The sequence below is a fragment of the Lepisosteus oculatus genome, chromosome 2 (assembly GCF_040954835.1).
Source record: "Lepisosteus oculatus isolate fLepOcu1 chromosome 2, fLepOcu1.hap2, whole genome shotgun sequence".
Classification (NCBI taxonomy): Eukaryota; Metazoa; Chordata; class Actinopteri; order Semionotiformes; family Lepisosteidae; genus Lepisosteus; species Lepisosteus oculatus.
Genome location: NC_090697.1, coordinates 74,379,486 through 74,389,607, shown reverse-complemented (window position 1 = coordinate 74,389,607; position 10,122 = coordinate 74,379,486).

Here is a 10,122-nt window from a genome sequence, read left to right as displayed (position 1 = left end):
GTGGCTGACACAGAAGCTAGACCCTTGTCCACAACGGGACAACCCCACTTCAGCAGGACTGTGCACTGTACATCTAGACAAGGTAAAACAACAGCTGATCAACCCCAACGTCTGATTTCAACAATTATCACAGACTGCTTTATAAACCAAAATGTTACATCTTACAAAACTGTACTCTGCTAGCAGTTTCCCAAATAACGTCTTGGCCAGAAGAGAATCCTTGGAAATGCGAATATTTTTTTTAATTGCTGTTATAAATGAATCTTGCCTATCCCAATGAAATCTGATTTCCACTGTTCTGAAACATATGCCAGGGACAGACATTTTGGTACATGGACAAAGCACACCTGATGATTTGCTCCTCTGAATCAGAATTTAAAAATGGATTGTTGACACAGCTGTTTCTTTCAAGCCTTCTGACTGATCAGCTAACAGAACAGCACCCTGCTAGAGCCCTGAAACAATTGTATTTGGAGTTGAACTAAAAAACCTTCCCTGTTGTCTGTTTCCTCATTCCAGTAAGTGCAGTAGACGTTGTTTCATTTTCCATGTGCAATCAAAGCACTTTCCATCAGACCAGGAAGTCTGATGATGGCAGAGGGATTTTTTCAGACTCATTTTAAATGTTGGTAACATCTGATATCTGTGCAGCATCACTGACCTGTTTTCAGAACAGAGAGGAAAGAATTCTACAATGCTTGGCCATGAAAAGTTGCCAAATAGATAGGGATGTCAATTCAAAGAAAGCAACAATTTAAATGGCACTTCAAAATATTTTTAGGAGAGGGAAAACTGGGCATTACTTTAGTACAGAAGGAAAATCCTGGTTGTGTTATTTTTCTTCCTGGCATTCGGGGGAAATGTTAGAGAACTATGCAGAAAAATAAGGGCTCTCAGTTAGAATCTGAGTGGGTTAAATTACAGGTTTATTAGAGGTTTCTGGTTCAAACCCTGAGTTTCCAGCCTTCCTTGTACTCCATTCTTTGGAGCAGATTCTGCAGCTGGTGATATCACAGCTGACTTGAGGTATTTATGCATCACTTTGGAAAAAGTCATCCCTGTTCAGTAATAACATTTAATCTTCCTTTTAACATAATAGCGATGAGAAACTTTCTCATAGTCACGATTATGTTAAAAAAAGACACCCAGACAAAGCAAGACAGGAACAATGGCAAGGTAAGAAAGATTGTTCCGTGTGCATACAGCTCCATGGACAACAACTTCACAACTGCAGTTTAGCCAGGAAATGTGTTTCCCATAGACTGTCATAAATGGGACCTGAGAACATCACAGATGAGGTCTACAATAACAATGAGCCCCATACACCTAACAAAGACAACCTTTTGCAATCTGCTGTACATTTTAAACTCTGTCCTGCTGCTGAATCATACATGCAAGTCATGTTTTATGTGCTGATGGACTGCTTGTTCTGATGTTGAGTCGAGTCCGATTTTTCTTTTATAAATAAAAATGTACACTAGCAAAGGGGATAAACAACTTCCTTTCCTCTTGGATCAAAGGGTAAAGCATGAGGAGCATGCCTTAGTCCAACACCATGCTAACGAGGGCTGAATCAAGTTGGATTCTGCTAGGAGCTTAAGAGCCAAGCACCAGTCTGTTGCCAAAAACAAAACCGCACCCTTCCGACTGGGAATTTGCTGGGATGGAAACTCAGGTCCTGCACACAGGGAATCAGGCTAATGAAAGGTGTCAGCAAGATGTCACTTCGATTCAGACGCGCGCTGTCGGTGGCCCTGGTGTTGATCACAGCGACACGGGATTTAAAAAACAGACGCGAAAACTGGCAGGCAGGAGCTACAATGTGGGCTGTTTTTCCACGAAGCAGTCTTCTGACCTTTCAGAGAGTTCGGCTTCACCTGAGGGAGAGAGTGAAAGGCGTGTGGTGGTCTTCAAACAGCTCTTTGAGTCTTTTGGCCACATCATAAAAACACAGCAGTAAAGAACAACTGGGCACCTCTCTTCAAACATTCTCAAAATGGCAAGCCAAGGTTTAGAGTGAACTGCTCTCAGCTCTGCCTGGGTGGTCCTTCCAGTGTGAAGTGGAGGCTGATTAGCTCAGGGAAGTGCTAGTAATGTCTCATTTCTGCCACCCAGCTTAACTTTCCTCTAGATTGTGGGAGTCTCACAATGTCAGGCTGAACACTTGGAACTCCTTGCCCAAGACTCAATGGGCTACACCCGGGATCAGGATTTATTTAGAAAAAGAAATGAAATGCTGATCCTGTCTCAGCACCCATCCTCTACTCTCACTGACGGCATTCCTGCAACAAAGCAAGCCGACAAAGTTCTCTGGGAGTTAGGAGGGAAGACAGGCAGTGAGTAGTACACCATGGGTGGGTCTGTCAATATTACAAGAGCCCCCTGCTGGGAAAAGGTTAGCAGACCATCTGACACAGCTGACAGGAGCCAAAAATTGGCACTAGCCCCCCAACCCATGCCCCTCACCCCTCCTTTCTGCCACCAGGAGGCGATCCCCGCCCCCCACCTGCCCCCATCTCCCTCCCCCACCTCCCATCAGATCGACCGCCGACACTCGATGGAAACGCAGACAAGATGGCGTCCAGGATAAAAGCAGAACAGCTACAGCCCCGCCCCTCGCGGTCCGTCTGCGGCCTTGGCCTCGCTCGAAACAAAGCACCGATGGGACCTTCCGCCCCGCGCTGACATCCCAGAGCCCCTTCCCACATGACGCAGGGGCAGCGAAGGGAAACGAGCGCAGACGGATGTCACTGGGATTGGGGCGATCATCTGAGGGATCTGCCTCTCTCCCTGACAGGGCAGGAGCACTAATTACTTGTTTAACGCTCACGGTACTGTGAGTGATTAGGGCTGACACTGGAGGTCCTACGCGTATATCACTGTATGAGTTCAGGTGGGGAGCTGCGTCAGCAGGCGCAGGCTGCAAAGGAACAAGTAAGAGGTTTATTCCAGGCTGAAAAGAGAAGAAAGAAAACACAGCGTTTTGACTGTGGAGCCTTCTTCAGGTGTCACAGCCGAAAACGTTGTGTTTTCTGTCTTCTCTTTTCAGCATGGAATAAATCTATTACTTGTTCCTTATCACTATATTAGACATGCACACATGCACGCACACACACACACACACACACACACACACACACACACACACATGCACGTGCCCAGTAACTATTGCACACACACACACACACACACACATGCACGTGCCCAGTAACTATTGGCAGCAGAGTGGCACAGGGCTTGGCAGTGCTGGGGCCCTGGGATCGGTCCTGGAGCTGGGTACTTACCTGCATAGAGTGGGCATGTTCTCCCTGTGTTCAAAGACACACTGGTAGGATAATCGGCTGCTGGGAAATTTAGCCCCAGCTGGGTGTGGGTTTGTGTTTGTTTGTGTGCCCTGCGATGGACTGGTGTTGCTTCCAGGGTGTATCCTGCCTTGGGCCCCTCGCCTGCAGCATGGCCCCCCTAAAAATAAAGGGATAGGTTCCCCCACGACCCTGAACTGGATGAAGCAGTTAGAAAATTGTTGGATGGTCAAGACATTGTGCTGATTCTATATACAATACAACAAGAAACAAAACTACACCATTAACTGGTAGGTCCCCTGCAGTTACAGATGAAAAAGAACAATAATTATCATCTCAGGGTTTTGTGATAAACTGTACAAATGAATATGTAACAGACAAGTCCAGTTTATAATATTGCAGTTTTTTTAATCCATGCTTGCTCTGTCACTGCCCCAGATACAGGAATCTAAAAGCAGCTAACAGATAGATGTCACATTACAGCCCAGACAATTGTGAATCACAGCCCACTGAGTTCCAACAACCGTGTTGTTTTTAAGGAGCAAAATGTCACTGAGCAATGAACATGCTCCAGATGCATGTGTAATAGGGTCAGGCAAGGGGTCACCTTGAAGACATATCACTTTCTGAAGAGCCTCACAGCCAGTGCTCAACAGCGCGGCACACAAGTCTGTGTTGTCTGCGCAGAAGGAGCTCACCCGTAATAAGGAAGGGTGCTTTAGGAGGCTATGCTGAGACGCTGAAGTTCAGTGATCATCATTGCACAGCGGACAAACTTTTTTGTGAACCCTGGTGTTTGTAAGACTCAAATCTATGGTAAAGGACTCCTGTACTGTCCTCAGGGCGTCCTCCTGTCTGAGCCGTTCATATTCTGACACGTCTCCTGCAGGAGCAGCACGCCTCGCACTGATGTCACCGCCAGAGTTACTGCCAGGCTGAGTCTCCTGGCTGCCCGATACCCAGCCTGCCCTGGCAGGGCTCTGCCTATCGCGCAGAGCCACCTGGGGAGCTCTGCTCACGCTCGTACATGGCATGACCCGGGTTCGAGTCAGAGAGCTCCGTCTGCACTCCCAGCCAGTGCCCCTCTCAAGCCTCTTAGCTGACATATTCACGACCTGCACCCTGTACAACAAACCTAAAAACTCAGTATTCAGTGCCATCTGCCGCTTGAAAGCTGAAGTGTCTGGGAGTGATCTCACGCTGTCAACATTAGCAAGATGAAGCAAACAACATCATTTACTAGATACAATTGACCAGATAAAACTTGACATTTTTTGCTTAGAGCTGTTTCATAGTTACTTAATAAAGCAAACCCACCACCAATTAAGTACAGCATAAATCCACTAGTTAATTTATTCCATTAATTGATACATCAAGTATGGCCTGGTGACACAGTGGGTAGCATTGGGGCCCTGGGTTCAATTTCTGGGGTGTTATCTGTGTGGAGTTCGCATGTTCTCCCTGTGGATTTCCTCCAGGTGCTCCAGTTTCCTCCCACAGTCCAAAGACATTTGGTTTACTGGCTTCTGCAACCCTGTATTGGGTAATGTGGTTAGCAAATGGATGAATAAATCAAATAGCTAAAAACAACACATTTAGGTACTGTTCACCATCCTCTTACCAACATACAGATCCAACAACACTTGGCCAGCTAGCAACAGATTTAAGCTAGTAATACAAAGCCAAGGTATGTTTTGCAGCTCGAAGGTACCTCGTAAATTGCACGTGCCAAGTGTAAATATGTGTAATGTGTTTCACAGCTGGAGCCAGGCACAACAATCTTCAGATCTAAACAAACTCTTTAGCTGGGAGAAAAAAACATTCTAAAAATGTGACCTCTTCACACCAGCATTTGGAAAAATAGCCATTTATTTCAGATTGATTATGCTGGCCACCCCAGCTCTCTGATTATTCCTGTTCCCCAAGGACGCATCACTCCTGTCCGTGTGACTGTTAGGGGCTCTTAGCACCCGAGTGATAGCTTTTCAACAAATCACACCGTTAACCGCCAACATCCACATCAGGCTGCTTTCTCAGAGCTACGGGCTAAGCACTACAACACAGTTTCTTTTTAAATACAACAAAGACTTTGTCCTGGTTTTGAGTGTGTGATTATTAGTCGATTTGGACTTTAACGTGTGAGGGAGAGGGCCAGAGAGCTGGAGGAACTCATACTGACCTTTGGCCTGTATTTGGTTTCTGACCATGGTCAGCGCCCAGGATTGACCACTGTGGTTTGTGTACATTATATTTCTTCTTTTCTCACACTCCTTAATCATTTTTCAATTATACAGAAGAGATTCAAAATATTTCCCATAGGCTGCATATACTTAATAACGAGGACAGACACTGGGTAGAGTGGTACAACAGAAATAGATCTATTACACCAGATTCCGATTGTGCAATAACTTAACTTGATCTGATTATGTCTATTAACAAAAAAGAAAAGTGATGGAAACTGATGCATTCATAACAAATGACGTAATACAACGATAATCTTTTCAGAACATGTTTCTGATTTTTCTTTGTCTTTTACTACAAGGTGAATTTTCCTGCATCTTTCTTCTGTGGCTGTACTTACAAAGTCAGACCTCTTTCACCTGAATTTACTTGAGCACAGCTGAAATCAATCTTATTGACTGGCTAATTTAGATTAGGTCTCTAGTGCATCAGATATGCCTTTAATTCTAAGTAGTGCAAAGGACAGAGAGTATGTAGCCACTCACAATCAATTACTTTTTGTAATTCTTTTTAGAGTTTTTTTAGAGGTTTATCGTTGGTTGTGTTTATTCTTTTTTTAGAACCACCAATTATTTTTATCACCCTCCAGCTTGCCAGTGGCAGCCCACTGAAGCTCAGCAGGTGGGAGCCTTCCCAGTACCTGGATGGGAGACTCCTGGGAAAGCTAAGGTTGCTGCAAAGGGTTCAAACACCCTGCAGCTCCCTTGTGGCTCCCCCTTAACTAACGGCATAGTTCCGGCTATGGATTTGTGAGATTTCAGTGGGGTTAAAAGCTCTCCAGAAGCACCCCACTCCAAACCCATCATGCACCTGAGGCAGGGGGATTTTCCCAGTTTTCCCCTGCTGACGAACCTGCAGCGCAGCGATAACGCAGTGCCGCCAAGCAGAAACTCATCCTCAGCGTGAGAGAGCAATGGAATAAAGTAGCATTTCCACTTCTCATCACTTCCAAAAGCACACCCCAACCCCTTTTATACACCTTTTACATTCAAAAGGCAGAGACATCCTGCCGCCCTGGTGCAAAGAAACACAAGGGACACAAATGAACCACCAGCACCCCCTGCCAGCTGGGGTTTCTCAATGTCCTGACAAATTCCCTCCGCCAGAGAGGGGTGAGGACTGCCATTAAACTAACCTGCTAGTGCTGGAAAGACCTTGTTCCTGGGAAAAGCCACTTGATATGTGGAAGATGTAGAGTTTTTCCTGTCTCATTAAAATAAACTGTTTTGCAGACCAAGGGAGACACACACACCCACAGCAGGGCCAGTCTTCCCAGGAGCCAACTAACTTACTGTACCAGCACGTTTCTGAATGGTGGGAGGAAAGCAGGGCTCATGGAGGAAACTCACGTGAACACGGGGAGAACATACAGACTCCACACAGACAGCACCCCAGGAACTGAACCCAGGGGCCCCAGCGCTGCAGGGCGGCAATGCTGACTACTGCTACGCTGTGCTGCCATTAGCACTGATGCGAAGCTTCCCAAAAGAACTGCACTGCTGCAGCTGGGGTTTTCACCATCAACCTTAAAGCGTGTGTCCTTCTCATTTCAATGAACGCCTGCAGGCGCATGCCAACTGCCGAGACTGCTTCGCTGCTTCTTGACTGAACTGCCAGAGATCAGGAGCGTCCAGTTCCTTCATCTGCACACTCGTTAGCACGCCGGGCTGAATTGGAAAGCAACACAAAATATGTATATTGACACTACAGTCCTACTGAAACATTACATTGTTAATAGAACACTGGAGAACATGTGGTCTGATTTTGCGAGCAATTCATAATTTGGAGAAAACACTTCTTATGGAGGAGAACTCCATAAAGGTTTTATAACAAAGCTTTTTCAACACTGAATAATATTTGTTATGTGGGGCCAACTGCGTCGGCCCCAGAATTTAGGCTGTGATATAACTTGCTCTCAGCCTGGGGGTTAGTGCCTCTGGGAAAGCTCTTGTTGGGGCTGACTTCAGTTAGTCCTCTGTGACAACAGAGGGTTTTTTTTCCTGCTCTGGTCTCAGAAAAACCCTTCTTCAGTCTGTCCTCACATCGGGGTCTCTCTCAGCAGACTTTTCTCCCATCTTCTTGTGTTGGATCTGAGCAGAGGGGCAGAAACAGTGAACGATAGGGGAGCGTCGGGGACAGATCAGAGCTGAGCAGTGTTTGAGGGCTCTGTCTTTGCCAAGCTCCAGGAAGGAGAAAGGAGAATTAGACACTATTGCAAAAACAACCAAGATTGAGGCTGCTGCTGGAACAGGTGTTAGTGGGGCCAGCAGGGGGCGCTCACCCTGCGGTCCGTGTGGGTCCTCATTCCCCAGTACAGTGATGAGGACACCTAATGGCCTCCTAATAACCCCCTCTCTGAACTGTCTTCATCACTCTGCTCTCCTCCCCACTGAGAGCTGGTGTGTGGGGAGAGTACTGGTGCATCATCCAGGTGGGGCTGCACACTGGTGGTGGTGGAGGGGATCCCCATTACCTGTACAGCGATTTGAGTGGAGTGTCCAGAAAAGCACTATATAAGTATAAGGAATTATTATAATGATGATGATGATGATGATGATTATTATTATTTTTATCAATCAGATAAAGGAACCATGCACAGCTTTGGTGAGAGGTACAGATTCAGCATTAATAAAAGACAAGGCAGGCAAAGCAGATCGACTTGTGACTATTTCACCAATCCTGCCATCCAGAAAGACAAAAAAACATGAAGTGCAGCGTCTGAAAACATTAAACTGTACAAGGAGGCAACATAAACAAAAATAATAACCTCCAAAACTTAAAATTCATGAAGCAAGCTGCTCACATATGATAAAATGCTTTGGGCACCTATAGCTGTCCAAGGAATGGCTGTACAAGGAATATGAGCTCACATGAGCTTACATAAAGAAATTAATAGCTTTCCTTGCTTTTATTCAAGCATTAACATTTACCTTCACCTTGACAGAGTTCAGTTGTACAGAGTAATGAAAAGACTGATTTGGCTAGTTTTGCAGGAGGACTTGGACAATTGAAGCCGAGTTCAGCAACTAAGCAGTTAAAAAGAAAAGGAACGGTACTGAGCAAACAGTCTCATCAGGCAGCAGAGTCAAAAGCTTACAATTACATTGACAATTGCACAGCAAGTAATGGAAGTAATTGGATTACCGCTGAAGCTGGGGGAGGGTCAGGGGTCACAGAGAGAGCAGCGTAACTGGACACCTTCACAGATAGCAAGGAAACACGGCAAAAAATTACAAGTTCGACTCCAGTTTCTTCTCACCTGTGCGCACTGGGTCCAGACAAAGTGCCTTTGTTGATGCATGCCTGAGGAAGGAAAAAAGACTAAGAAACAAAACTGTCAACAGATAATTTGTGTTGTATTATCTCTTGTCGAGAGATCACCTGCTCCTTAATTAACAAAGACACACAAGCTTTTTTTTAAATCCAAGCCAGGAATCGTGGGCCACTTCAAATGACCAGCGTCTGAACTGGAGGCTGTGCTCCACTTGCTCGATCAATGAATCAATCCAGGGCAGTAATGGGACCTCAACAGGGACCAAAAGGCACAAGGTCAGCACAGGGCATCTCAGGCAGCACTGGGCTAACTGCTCCTCCCAAGCCCTGACGCCCTGAGCCCCTCACCCCGGCCTCAGCTGTCGGATTTTTCCACTGCTACCCAGGTCTCATTGCCTCCCAGTTCTCCCTGTCTCTCGGCTCCGATCATCGGGGATTTGAGTAGTAAGCCAGCAGCTATACCAGCCTGCAACTCCCAGCTGGCAGCCTAGTGATGGGAGACCTCCTGGGAAAAACTAAGGTTGCTGCTGGTGGAGGTTTAAGTGGGGCCAGTAGGGGGCGCTCACCCTGTAGTCTGTGTGGGTTCTTACGCCCCATTATAGTGACTGAGACACTATGATGCAAAAAAGGCACCTTCCTGACTCTCGCTGGTCATTGAAAATCCCAGGGCATTTCTCAAAAAGAGCAGGGGTGTTACCCTGGCTTCCTGGCCTAATTTCCCCCTGGCCTGTACCAATCATCACCTCCTCATAGCTTCGTCACTCTGCTCTCCTCCCCACTGAGAGCTGGTGTGTGGGGGGCATACTGTGAGACTTTGGCTACCGTCTCTCATCATCCAGCTGTGGAGGGGAGTCCCCAGTGCCTCTACTGTAAAAAGCACTTCAATGGAGTGTACAGAAAGTGTAAGGAATTATCATTATAATGTTCTGTATTGTGCATGTAACTTGTCTTTAACAGGAAACGCAAAGTCTGTAAAGAAACGAAAGTCTGTGCAAATGTCAAAACGGGCTTCCATCAAGGGTGGTTAAAGGGGAGTATAAGCCGTTGACAATCCCGTTGAATGCTCTTGGACATGTGGAAGTCCGGGACAAACCACCAGGCCTCACCTTGCAGCTGATAGCACGACTGCCCTCTAGAAACAGCTGGATGAGATCCTGCGATCACCAAGCAGGCTAGCTGGGCTAAAAGACCTCCTCTCAATTGTAAAGGTTCTGATGTGTCCCACGTCACCAGAACAGGGCACCGGTTTGGAAATGCTGGTGCAGAGGGAAGAGCAGCAGACTTATACTTCACATATATACTTAAG